This window comes from Podarcis cretensis (assembly GCF_951804945.1).
Source record: "Podarcis cretensis genome assembly, chromosome: 15".
Classification (NCBI taxonomy): domain Eukaryota; kingdom Metazoa; phylum Chordata; class Lepidosauria; order Squamata; family Lacertidae; genus Podarcis; species Podarcis cretensis.
In genome coordinates, this window is record NC_137185.1 from 14,694,940 (window position 1) to 14,708,971 (window position 14,032).

Genomic DNA, 14,032 nt, shown 5'->3' on the forward strand with positions numbered 1-14,032 from the left:
TATCTTGCACAGTGATGGGCTGTCAGGTACGCAGGATGATAAAAGGAGCATCATACGAGGAGACGACGGTCTATTTTGAGGGATGGGATGGGCACAGCCTCCTTTTCATGGAGAGTTCAAGAACCAGTCTCCAGTGGCCAAGCTGAATCCAATACAGTGGTACCTCGGGTTACAGACGCTACAGGTTGCAGACTCCGCTAACCCAGAAATAGTACCTCGGGTTAAGAACTTTGCTTCAGGATGTGAACAGAAATCGTGCAGCTGCAGTGGGAGGCCCCATTAGCTAAAGTGGTACCTCAGGTTAAGATCAGTTTCAGGTTAAGAACGGACCTCCGGAACGAATTAAGTTCTTAGCCCGAGGTACAACTGTAATCTGTGAAGCAAGAAGGAAGTCCCACTGTGCAGAGGATCCTTGCTGGATCAGGGCACGGGTGGCGCTGTAGTCTAAACCACTGAGCCTCTTGGGCTTGCCGATCAGAAGGTTGGCAGTTCAAATCCCCAAGATGGAATGAGCACCTGTTGCTCTGTCCCAGCTCCTGCCAATGTAGCAGTTCGAAAGCACGCCAGTGCAAGTAGATAAATAGGTACAGCTGTGGCAGGAAGGTAAGCAGAGTTCCTGTGCACTCTGGTTTCTGTCACGGTGTTCTGTTGTGCCAGAAGCAGTTTGGTCATGTTGGCCATATGACTCGGAAAGCTGTCTGTGGATAAATGCTGGCTCCCTCAGCCTGAAAGCGAGATGAGAGCCACAACCCCATAGACTCCTTTGACTGGACTTAATTGTCCAGGGGTCCTTTACCATTTACCTTTACCCAGGGACATAGGAAGGAGGGTGCAGGGGGGGTTGCCCCAGGTGTCATCCCTGAGGGGGTGACAAAACGGCACACCACAGGGGGCAGCACTTACCGCTGGGCCTAGCCTGCAGTGTGCCCAAGCCACACGTCTCTCCTGGGAGTGATGCTGTGACTCAGGACCCTGCGCTTCCCAAAACGGCAGTGTGGGGCTTGTGTCCGCCAGGCAGACTGTGTGGGCAGCTCGCCCCTCATCCATGGGTGGATCTGGATTTACAGAAGCCCTCCCAGTTTAAAATTTGATCCCAGAAAGTCATGCTTTTCCTTAGAATGTCCCTATTTTCATCAGGGAAATTGTTGTTGAATAGGATGTCCCTGTTTTCATCAGAGAAATGTTGGAGGGCCTGGGATCAGACCAAGAGCCACCTAGTACAGCATCCTGTTCTCTCAGTGGACAGCCAGGTGCTTGTGGCAAACCTTCAGGGAGGACTCAGGCCCAATAGTCTTGTTCCCTCCTGTGGCTTCCAGCAAATAGCATTCAGGAACATTGCTTCCTCTGACCATGGAGGCAAAGCACAGCTGTCATTGCTGGTAGCCATTGGTAGCCTTCCCCTTAAGGCGAGGCATGAGGCCAGAAAAAACACAGCACACATTGATAAGGGTGCAAAATGAGTATTTTAAATTGTAAAACAGAAAATCTAATGAAAATTATGCATAATAATAAAAAAGAGTGAGGTCCCAACCAAAGAAGAATGGCAACTTAAGTTGACAGAATATGCACAACTCGCCGGCCTAACATATAAAATAAGAGAACAAGAAGAACATACGTTTAAAGAAGATTGGCAAACGTTTATTGAATATATGGGAAATAATTGTGCACAGCTGAAAATGCTGGCAGCATTAAGATAAATTCAACTGTGTAAAGTTTTGATGGATGCACTAATGGAATACTGAATGGTATAGTTTTTGTAAAATATGCAGGGATTTATAATATGTAAAATGAACCATGGAAAGAGAAGAAGGGAAGTCATTGGTATCTTAAGGATGTAAAATGAGTATTTTAAATTGTAAAACAGAAAAGTGTGTGTGTGTGTGTGTGTGTGTGTGTGTGTGTGTGTGTGTGAATGAATGAACGAATGAATGAATGAAAAAACCACAATCAGAAGCAGGGAAGGTATTCAGATGCACCTAGTCAGGTCTGGAGCAGATGGACTCTGGAAGGACCGCAGCCGTGGGATGACTCAGCAGAAGCCTTCAGAAGGGAAAGCTCCGTCAAGAAGCTCAAAGGTCGGCAATTCAGCTGGGATTTACCGCAATCAGCATTGCAAGGGGGCAGTGAGCCAAGACAAGCTGCCACAGCCAGGGAGCAATGGAGCATCCCCTGTCTTGTACTGCTACGCTTGTCACTCAAGTGGCGGTCAGGTGGAGAGACGTTAACAGGGGGTCTCCTGCACCTGAGATTGTGCAGCGACACAGAAAAAAGAATTTCTGGGGTCTGCTGCTTCGCTCACCTCTGCAGCACAATTCTGCAGCCTGGAAAAGAATTCCCCTGCGGTTCCCGCCTGCTCCCAGTCAATGAACAGAAGAAGGGGTATAATATCAAACGGGAGAGTAAATTTTGCTGGAAAATCCCATAGGTGGGTTGCAGGGGTTTTGCTATACGTCTATTATTTTCGTCTTGGATGGTGGGTTATGTACTTTTCCTTCATTTAACAAATCGTCTCCCATCACCATCTGTAGTGTGGAACAGTGGTTAGAGGGCCCAGCTAGGGCCTGGGAGGCCCGGGTTCAAATGCCTTACTTGGCCTTGAAGCTCACCAGGTGATCTTGGGAGTCAGTCCCTGCCTCTTCTGCTTAACGTACCTCAGAGGGTTGTTGCAAAGATGAAATTTGGAGGGCAAGGACCCCACACACCACCTGGAGCTCCTTGGGGGAGAAAAGTGGGATAGGAATGTAAGAATAAAATTTAAAAAATAACTCCCCTGTGGTGTGAACTATGCATCCTACGCGGATTCTCACACTTCAGTTTAAACTTTGGAGAGGATTTAATGAGGTGTCTCTCCCCATGAGGGTTTCACAGGTCAGGCAGCGTGGGCAGACGGGGATGCAGGCAAGCCATCCAAGTTAGAGGCCATTACTGTCTCCCATGAGAGGAGTTTCACAGTTTATCCTTGCGTGAAGGACTTTATTTTCTCTGTCCTGAATCTCCCAAAATTACGTTTTTACATTATTATTTCATAGCATTTATTGTAAAAAACTTCAAAGCGATTTTTAAAAAGAATAAAACAACAGGATTACTAGTACAGTCATACCTGGGATATCAAACACCTTGGCTACCAAACAAATCAGCTCCCAAATGATTGAAATCTGGAAGTAAGTGTTCTGGTTTTCGAATGATTTTCGGAAGTCGAACGGCTGGCGCGGCTTCCACCGCTTCCGATTGGCTGCAGGACACTCCTGCAGCTAATCGGAAGCTGTGCCTTGGTTTTCAAACAGTTCCAGAAGTCGAACGGACTCCCAGAACACATTCTGTTCAAGAACCAAGGTACAACTGTAAAAGAAAAACGATTTAAAAGAGTTCAAAAATTTAAGAGCAGCAATGAACTGAGAATACATCGGTATTCTAAATACCTGCCTTGTTAAACAATAATGTTTTTCACAAGTGCCGAAAGAGAACAGCGAAGGCGGCTGCCTGGTGTCAGTATGCAGGGAGTTCCAAAGTGCAGGTGCTGCCACACTAAAAGATCAATTTCTTATAAATACAGAATGTGTATGATGTGGTACCCGTAACAGTGCGAGTTCTGCAGATCGAAGGGGTGGAGTGGGCATATATGGGGTAAGACAATATTCCAGCATTCCATCCTGGATAGCTCAGTTGGTTAGACTGTGGTGCTGATAACACCAAGGTTGCAGGTTCGATCCCTGTATGGGACACCTGCATATTCCTGCATTGCAGGGGCTTGGACTAGATGATCCTCAGAGTCCCTTCCAACTCTACAATTCTATGACGGTCAGCTTCATAGGATTTCCATAGGTTCTAGCATCATGAAGTTTCTTCCCTTTATGCCATACTTATGGGTGTCCCAATTTGCAGCTTTTGGAGTTCAACGGCCAGGTCTAGAGGTAGATGTTCTTCTCTGCCATCCAGGGAATATACTTGTGCTAAGCAGAGTTTGCGGCAAGATAACAGCAGATTTAACTCTGTTCCGTTTTGAAGCAAGAGAGAAAGTAGCTCTCCTTTCTCCAGCACTATCTAATTGCAACTCAACCACCATTACCTTCTGGCCCCCGGTGGGATATAGTCTTTCAGATTCCTTTTGATGCAAACTCAGCTCTTCCAGCCACTTAGTGGGAAATTGCAGGCAGGCCGTAGTCACTGGCTGGTAATTTCCATGCTGAAAGGAAGGTCCAGAGAACAAAGTGTCCTGTGGGAATACAGCTGTTGGCTGTTCCCGCTGGCCACGGCTGGGCATTGCTGCCTCATATTGAATCCAGCCATTGTTCTATCAAGTCCCTGCTGTCTCTTCAGATTATAAATAGCTTCAAAGCTTTTGCAAACTTGTTGCTCAAAGAGAGAGGAAGGTATGGGGCCTGGGACCATCTTTATCCCATGAAGAAAAAGAAGAAGAGTTTGGATTTGATATCCCGCTTATCACTACCCTAAGGAGCCTCAAAGCAGCTAACATTCTCCTTTCCCTTCCTCCCCCACAACAAACACTCTGTGAGGTGAGTGGGGCTGAGAGACGTCAGAGAAGTGTGACTGTCCCAAGGTCACCCAGCAGCTGCATGTGGAGGAGCGGAGTCGCGAACCCGGTTCACCTGATTACGAGTCTATCACTCTTAACCACTACACCACGCTGGCTCTTGTTTCCAGGTAGGGTAAGAAGGTGTGCCCCTTGCTGACTGCTCAAGAGTGCCCAGGTAAGTGGCATTACCTGATGTCAGACCGTGTGCAAAGTCAATTGGCTATAAATACAGACCCCTCAGCAGGGACCGAGAGAAACAAATCCTGGTTGTTTTGCCCTTTATCAGCAGAAAGCAAAGCACAGCAAAATCTGCAGTTTTCCCCCTATTACATAGAATCAGAGAGTTGTTGAGTTGGAAGGGACCCTAAGAGTCATCTAGTCCAACCCTAGGAATGCAGGAATCTCAACTAAAGCATCTATGACAGGTGGCCACCCAACCTCTGCTTATAAACCTCCAAGGAAGGAGAGTCCACCACCTTCTTAGGGAGTCCGTTCCACTGTCGAATGGCTCTTAAGATCAGAAAGTTACCGTATTGTCAGGAACTGAGCAGATGAGGAAGAATGGTGGAGCAGCTGAATGAGATGCTTTCCCTGGGGAGTATCCCAGAACCCGTAACCTCATCCCAAAACCAGGTGTCTGCTGAGTATAGCAGAACAGAGAGCTCAGAGGCAACTGTCATGTACCAGCCATCATCGGAGGCAGGAGGAGGAGTCAGATAAATAGGGAAGTAACAGAGAAGGGGGTGGAGCTTCTCTTGGGGCAATGTTAGTCATTACGGTGCATCTTGACTTTGTCTTTGTAAATTGTATTAATACAGTGGTACCTTGGGTTAAGTACTTAATTCGTTCTGGGGGTACGTTCTTAACCTGAAACCATTCTTAACCTGAAGCACCACTTTAGCTAATGGGGCCTCCCCCTGCCACCGCACCGCCACCATGCGATTTCTGTTCTCATCCTGAAGCAAAGTTCTTAACCCGAGGTACTATTTCTGGGTTAGCGGAGTCTGTAACCTGAAGCGCCTGTAACCTGAAGCATCTGTAACCCGAGGTACTACTGTAAACAGAACTGAAAAAGCTTGCTGTTTCTCTGTCTCACTGCCTGCCTGAGAATCAGCCAACAGCTGCTGCCGACAACACCCTGACAGTTCTTCCTGATGTTTAGTCGGAATCGCCTTTCTTGTAAATTGAAGCTGTTGGCTCAGGTCCTACCCTCCACAGCAGGAGAAAACAATCTAGTTCCAACTTCCATGTAACAGCCCTTTAGATATCTGAAAATGGCTATCATATCTCAGTCTCTTCTTTTCCGGGCTAAACATACCCAACTCCCTCAAACGTTCCTCATCAGGCTTAGTTTCCGTGAACATCTTGGTTGCCCTCCTCTACAAGCATTCCAGCTTGTCGATATCATTCTTAAATTGTGGTGCCCAGAACAGGCCTGACCAGTGCAGAATAGAGCAGTACTGCATCACACTGTTGATTTGTGTTAAGCTTGTTGTCCCTTAGATCCTTTTTCACATGTACAACTTGCAAGCCAGGTGTCCCCCAACTTATGTTTGTGCAATAAGTGTAAAATCTTACATTTGTCTCTATTGAAATTCATTTTGTTTTGTCCCAGTTCTCCAGTCTGTTAAAGTCATACTGAATCCCGATTCTGCCTTCTGCAAAATTAGCTACCCCTCCCACATTGGTGTCATCTGCAAATTTGATGAACTTCCCCTCAATTTCGTCATTCCAACATTCATAGAATCATAGCACCAGGCCTGTAGGTAGACTCTGAGCGAGGACTCTTATAGGCCCTTAATCTGAGGAGGCTAACGCCTTCAACAGTGCACTGGGCACAGCAGGCAGGAGACCAAGGAGCATAGGAAAGGGGTCTGACTTCAGGTTGGACAACTGGCCCAGGTTGGACAACTCCCCTCAAGGAAGTAGAGCCTAGGGATGTATCCTCTGGGCAGAGGCTTACAGAGGCCAAGTTTCCTTTAACCCCTCTCTGAACAAATTACTCTCTTGGAGCTGTCCGTGGTCCTACAGCTCATAACCTCCCTTGCACTGTAGGTTATGAGCTGCAGAACCATGGAGAGCTCCTGTCGCACAACAATAAAATTTTTGGACATCCAGTGAAGCTGAATGTTGGAAGACTCAGGGCAGATAAAAGGAAGTACTTCTTTATGCAGCACATAGTTGAACTATGGAACTCACTCCCACAGGAGGCAATGATGGCCACCAACGTAGTTGGCTTTAAAAGAAGATTGAGCAAATTCATAGAGGAGACGGCTATTGTTGGCTACTAACCATGATGGCTATGCTCTGCCTCCATTGTTGGAGGCAGCAGTGGAAACCACAGGAGGTTAGAGGGCTCTTGTGCTCGAATCCAGTTTGCAGGTTCCACACAGGCATCTTCCTGGCTACTGTGAAAACAGGATGCTGGACCAGATGGGCCACTGGCCTGATCTAGTAGGCTCCTGTTATGTTATATTCTTAGGATCTGGAACCAGGACCAGCTCTAACTGATTCTTTAGTTGTGCTCCCTCCATTGCAGGATGCTGGACTAGATGACAACTGGGATCCCTTGCAACTCTACAATTCTGTGATTCTATAGCAAGGTTGTGCTCTCTGTGCAGGTGTCTGAGAAACTGCTACAGATGCCCACCAGGCCAAGTGAGCCTGCCGTTTTATTGGCCAGGGACGGGAAGTCAAATGGAGGCTGATCAGCAAAATGTCAATGTCGCAAATGTTCATAACAAAGCAGGGCATAATGATTCCTGATTGAAATCACTTCTAGTCTTCTTTCTCCCTCACTCACCAAATCCATTGTAGGGACGTCTCAGCTGAACTTTCCCTGTTAGAAATAAAGAGCTGTCTTGCTCTTCCCCAGCAAGGAACAGAAACCTGCCCTCCAGAAATTGAACAAGCAAAGTCTTATTCCTAGCATAGAGAGAAAACGAGGAGGGAAAGTGGATTTTATTTCATTGCAATGTCTGAATTTTGATGAATGCAGTTCTGTTTGAAATGATTTTAGGGAGTGACTGTGGTTAAAACTACCCTTCCCTTTTCATTATCCCCTTGCTTAATTTTTTATAAGGTTTTTCACCCTTGCTTTAACTCTCCATCCACTGCAGACAGAGAAGCAAAGTATAAGGGTAATCAATAACAGCATCAACTGCAATAGGAATAATATTTCATCTGCTGAAAGTCTTTGCAGGGTTTTTTCAGGGGTTCAAAATAAAAAAAAACACATTTGAAGAGGGTGTGGGAACAGAAAGGACAATGTGTCCCAACCTCCAAGTAGCAGAAGCTGATATGCCCACCAAAGGGTTTTAGATTCATCAGTTTGGCTCTCCACTCCGGTCCTGCTGTGATCCAGCGTGGGATAACAGCCTAAATCTCTCTAAATTGCTTATCAAAGACTCGGAGGTAAATCAATGGATTTAAATGGGGTTGCTGAGTAGAAGTTCCAGGCAAGATGACAGCAAGGAGAATGAAGAAGCTTGAGGAACTATCACCATCCAGCCCCCAAAGTGGACTTTTCTCCCCACCCCTACTCAACTGCCACAATATTGCCCTAAGGGGAAGGGAGAAGAAACAGGAATAGGTTTTGCTAAACAAACACTTGTCTTTTCTTTTTTTTTAAGTGATGCTTGTGATAATCTTCTGTAAAATGCTTTGGGAGGTCTGCCTTAAAAGTAGGTTATAAATATGGCAAGTCAATAATAAATAAACAGGGCTAAAGAAAGACATGAGGGCTAAAGAAAACTAAAATTCACGGCATGTAATGCCCTACGAGAAAACATTATGAAAATGATTTACAGGTGGTACATGACCCCAGTCAAGCTTGCGAAGATTTATCATTTGCCCAATAACAAATGTTGGAAATGTAAAGAGACTGAAGGTACCTTCTTCCACCTTTGGTGGACCTGCCCAAAGATTAAGGCCTTCTGGGAAATGATTTATAATGAGATTAAGAAAGTACTTAAATGCACCTTTCACAAGAAACCAGAGGCATTTCTCTTGGGTATGGTCGGCCAGCTGGTGCCGAAGAAGGATAAGAATTTCTTTTTGTACGCTACTACGGCAGCAAGGATTCTCCTAGCAAAGTATTGGAAGACACAAGAGTTACCCACGCTGGAGGAATGGCAGGCGAAAGTGATCGACTTTATGGGACTGGCAGAAATGACCGGCAGAATCCGCGACCAAGAGAAAGAGACTGTGGAAGAAGATTGGAAGAAGTTTAAAATATATCTTAAGAGTTACTATAAAATTGAGGAGTGCTAAAATGCTGAGGGAGAGGAAGACGTAGAATTGCAGCGGTAAATTGTGTTTAGTTTAGGGTGAAATTGAAAAGGAGAATGAATTTATATTTAATTGGCTAAGAAGGGTTGCTGAACAATTGTTAAAATAAAGGATGCAAAAAGGGGAAGGCATGGGGAAGTCTAGGAAAAGAGGTTTATGGAAATAAGGTAAAGAAATTATGATTTTTTTGTGTTTGCTTTTATGTTGTTTTTGTGTTTGTTAAAAATTGGAAATTAATAAAAATTTTATTAAAAAAAGAAAAAGAAAACTAAAACTTGAGGGCTAGAGATGTGGGTGGTGCTGTGGTCTAAACCACTGAGCCTCTTGGGCTTACTGATCAGAAGGTCGTCAGTTCGATTCCCACAACAGGGTGAGCTCCCATTGCTCAGTCCCAGCTCCTGCCAACCCAGCAGTTTGAAAGCACGTCAAAGTGCAAGTAGATAAATAGGTACCGCTCTGGCGGGATGGTAAACGACGTTTCCATGAGCTGCTCTGTTTCACCAGAAGTGGCTTAGTCATGCTGGCCACATGACCCGGAAGCTGTCTGAAGACGAACACTGGCTCCCTCAGCCAGTAAAGCAAGATGAGTGCTGCAACCCCAGAGTCGTCAGCGACTGGACTTAACGGTCAGGGGTCCCTTTACCTTTACCTTTAAAGAAAAACACAGCTAAAGAAAAACATGGTTCAGGAGGAAACTGACTGCATGCATGAATGTGATCTGCTGCACCCTGGTGTGGCATAAGAACCCGGGAAGCTGCCTTATTTAGAGTCCACAGGAGGGGAGAGGGCTCTTGTGCTCGAATCCTGCTTGTAGGTTTCCCACAGGCATCTGGCTGGCCACTGTGAGGACAGGATGCTGGACTAGGTGGGCCATTGGCCTGATCCAGCAGGCTCTTCTTATGCTCTTAAAAATAGCTTGCTGGATCAGGCCAATGGCCCATCTAGTCCAGCATTCTTGTCTCAGATGCCTGTGGGAAACCTGTAAGCCGGAGCCAAGCACCAGTGCAGTGGAACATGGCTGCCAATGTCTCAATGTGTGCGTTAAATGTGTGCCTGCTGTCTGTCACTCCCAACCTTCTAGCTTTAAGCATCAAAACACTAGCTACAAACCCACATTTGTGGCTTTTTAACACACACACACACACACACACACACAGAGAGAGAGAGAGAGAGCCTGGCAATTGGCCCAGAGCCCCCCAAAGTCAGCCAGGGCAGTATTCTGTTCTGGTTGGCTGGCAGCTTGTGTCGTCTTGCCCCCATTCCCGCTGCAAATCAATGCGCCCCTGTCTTATTGATTCTACAGGCCAACAGGCTGAGGCAACCTCCCGAGCCAGAAGTACGAACTTCCTTCCTTCCCTTTTAATTTGTTCATTACACTGAGAGATTATGATCGCTGATTAGCTCATCTTCAATCAGACTCACTGCCAGGCTGTGACCATGGAAATGCTAACGCCATTAAGTGAAGATGTCCGATGGGCGGCCAAGCCCTCCTTCCTCTGCCATATATCCCTGGGTCCTAAAAGCAAGGCCATATTAGGCAGCAAAGTCTCAGGCGGACCTTTCAGTCCAAACCTACCAGTCTCCTTGGAGCCAGGGTTGGAGGAACGAGAGACGACTCTGTCTGGGCTGAGGAAATGACCACCCCAGAGAGAGATCTGGGGCTGAGTGATCTCCACCCCAGAGGTAAAAAACAAGTTTCAAGTCTGCAACAAGGAAAGCTGGGCTCCTCAGAGTTTTGCATTGGGGAGGGAAGGGTCATTTGGCACCAGTTTCTGTCCCGTTCCCAACTTGACCACAGCAATCTCTCCAGCTGTGACAAGGGTGGGGAACCTCTATCCCAAAGGCCAAATGTGACCCACTCACCAGGCCTCCCCGTTTGGCTCACGAGGCTTTTTCCAAGAAGCCCCACCGATCCGCCCCATACCTGGTGACATGCAGTCCAGCTTCATTCCTTGACTGAGGAACTATCGAGGCTGTCAGTGGCTACCAGTCATGATGGCTCTGCTCAGCACCCACAGTTGGAGGCAGCCATGCTTCTGAATGGAAAAACACAGGAGGGGAGAGGGCTGCTCTTGCACTCGGGTCCTGTTGCGGGTTTCCCACAGACGTCTGGTTGGCCACTGTGAGAACAGGAAGCTGGAATAGATGGTCCTCCTTTGGCCTGATCCAGCAGGCTCTTCTGATGGTCCTCTGTGACGGCCACAGGAAGTCATGACAGAAACAGTGTGGTGTAGTGGTTAGAGTGTTGGACTATGACCTGGGAGAGACCAGGGTTCAAATCTCCCTCACTCATCCATGAAGCTCACTGCTGAAATGCCTAAAATGACCAGAAGAGTCAGAAATCAGGAAGACCAACAGTTTAATAAGGAATGGGGGAAATTGATAAGTTATCTTAAAGACCATTGTAAATAGTTAAAATCCTTAGTAGGATTGCAATATCACTTGTAGTTTAAGGTTGAATTCTGGACATAACGGAAGAGGTAAAGGATTTGGAGTATCATAAAAGCCGCGGGTTTTCCCAGTAGTGATGTATGTAAGTGAGAGCTGGACCATAAAGAAGGCTGATCGCCGAAGAATTGATGCTTTTGAATTATGGTGCTGGAGGAGACTCTTGAGAGTCCCATGGACTGCAAGAAGATCAAACCTCTCCATTCTGAAGGAAATCAGCCCTGAGTGCTCACTGGAAGGACAGATTGTGAAGCTGAGGCTCCAGTACTTTGGCCACCTCATGAGAAGAGAAGACTCCCTGGAGAAGACCCTGATGTTGGGAAAGATGGAGGGCACAAGGAGAAGGGGGCGACAGAGGACGAGATGGTTGGATAGTGTTTTCGAGGTTACCAGCATGAGTCTGACCAAGCTGCGGGGGGCAGTGGAGGACAGGAGTGCCTGGCGTTCTCTGGTCCATGGGGTCACGAAGAGTCGGACACGACTAAACGACTAAACAACAACAACAAAAGCCGCGGGAGGAAATGATTAATAATAGGACCCACAAAGGGGAGGGTGGAAGTCCAGGAGATTCCTTGGAATCTTGCTTTTATTATTTATGTTTGATATACCTCTGTAAAATTTTAATTTGAAAAACCAAATAAATAAATTTGTAAAAAAAAAAGAAAGAAGCAGCAGCTCTCTGGGTGGCCTTGGACGCCTCTGTGTGTAGAATAAGGGTTGCAATATAACTGTGATAGACAGCCCTTTATTATCTTCCTCCTCCTCCTCCTCCTCCTTCATTTTCTTCTTCTTGTTTTGTTTTCTTTCTTCTTCTCTAGATTAGCTGGGCTTTTGCTGTATTTTATGTTGAAAACGTTTAATGAAAATTGATTATAAGAGAGAGGTGTGATCTAAATTTGGGTTACCAGATGTCCCCGGTTCCCAGGGACAGTCCCTGGATTTGCAAATCTGTCCCCGGGAAATGTGGCAGCAGCAGCCTCAGCAGCTTGGAGCCAGCCTGGTAGCACAGTTGGCTCTGGTTGGCTTCAGGAGTTGCTCACTGCTCACTGCCGCCACCACTGCTGAGGGGGAACCAGGGACGTCCGGTGGTACAGATCTTCTGCCCCCTTCTCCCTTTGTTTTGACAGATGGGGGGCTTGGGAGTCACGGGCGGGCAGCCATTGCCCAGGAGGGGCTCAAAGTGCACGGTTTCTCTGCCAGGCAAGGTGCAAAGCCCTTCTTTCGCACCCTGTGAAACATAAATGCGCAGAGGTTTTTAAAAACTGGGCAACGGCCGCCCACCCGCGACTCCCAAGACTCCCCTGATCAGTCAAAACAAATGGGGGAGGGGGCAGGAGATTGGGGGAGGCTCGGGAATCACGGGCAGGCAGCGCACCGTTATGTTTCGCAGGGTGTGAAAGAAGGGCTTTGCACCTTTATACAATATGCATGTGTGCTTGGGCCCAGGGTCTTTTGCCTCACCATCCCCACTAGGTAAAGGTAAAGGTACCCCTGCCCGTACGGGCCAGTCTTGACAGACTCTGGGGTTGTGCGCCCATCTCACTTAAGAGGCCAGGGGCCAGCGCTGTCCGGAGACACTTCCGGGTCACGTGGCCAGCGTGACATCGCTGCTCTGGCGAGCCAGAGCTGCACACGGAAACGCCGTTTACCTTCCCGCTGGTAAGCGGTTCCTATTTATCTACTTGCACCCGGAGGTGCTTTCGAACTGCTAGGTTGGCAGGCGCTGGGACCGAGCAGTGGGAGCGCACCCCGCCGCAGGGATTCGAACCGCCGACCTTTCGATCGGCAAGTCCTAGGCGCTGAGGCTTTAACCCACAGCGCCACCTGCGTCCCCACCATCCCCACTACTGACTCCCTGTTGCTACTCAGCTTCAAAAAACAAAAAACAAACTGTCCCCGGATTTGTTGAAAAAAATTCGGTAACCATAATCTAAATGCAATAAATGGAATGCATCAAAACAGAAAGGATCTTGCAGAAACCCAAGCAAAGGGGGGGGCGTGGCCAGTGTTGTCCCACCGGTTGCAGAGCTTCAGGGACGCTGCAGCAAGGGCCACAACTATAAAGTCCAACAGAAGGCATGAGGTGGGGGGGGGGCGTGCGTCGGATTTTGGCACCGCACAGGGCGCCACTGAAATGTGAGGTGCCAAGGTCCACCACTGACCCGAGGCCCAGAGTAACAATCTCCGTCATGTCGCGTCCCTCACCAAGCCTTTCTCCCCGCAGCTGTTCCCTTTTGATGCAATCTGGGACCGGATGCTGGGAAAGAAGACTGATTGTGTCTCCCAAGTCCACGGAAAGTGCAGCCCTCAAAACGAAGACCCTCGACGAGATTGCCTGACTGCTCTGCCGGCTCAGGGCTCCTTTCACCCGCGACGTGGGGAGAGTGTGGCTGCCTCTCTAATTGGTCCTTGCCTGCTGCGTCAGTCTCCATTTCCTCTCCACCTCATCTCCTTCCATCTCCAGAGATGGGACGCTAACGAGACGGGACAAGCCTGACGAAACGGTTTCGATGCAAATTAACCAACGAGCCCGCTGGCGTGGAACATCTCTGGACGGGGCCTGATCCACCTCGGAAGCTACTTTACAAAGCCGCTGCTCCGTCTAGCTCCATGTCGTCCACACTGGCTGGCAACAGCTCTCCAGGATTTCGAGCCCTACTTGGAGAAGCCTGGGGCCTTCTGAATGGAAAGCAGGTGCCATTCAGGTTGGCAGCCATCACCGCCTCTTGTGGGAGGGAGTTCCATAGGTTAATAACGTGC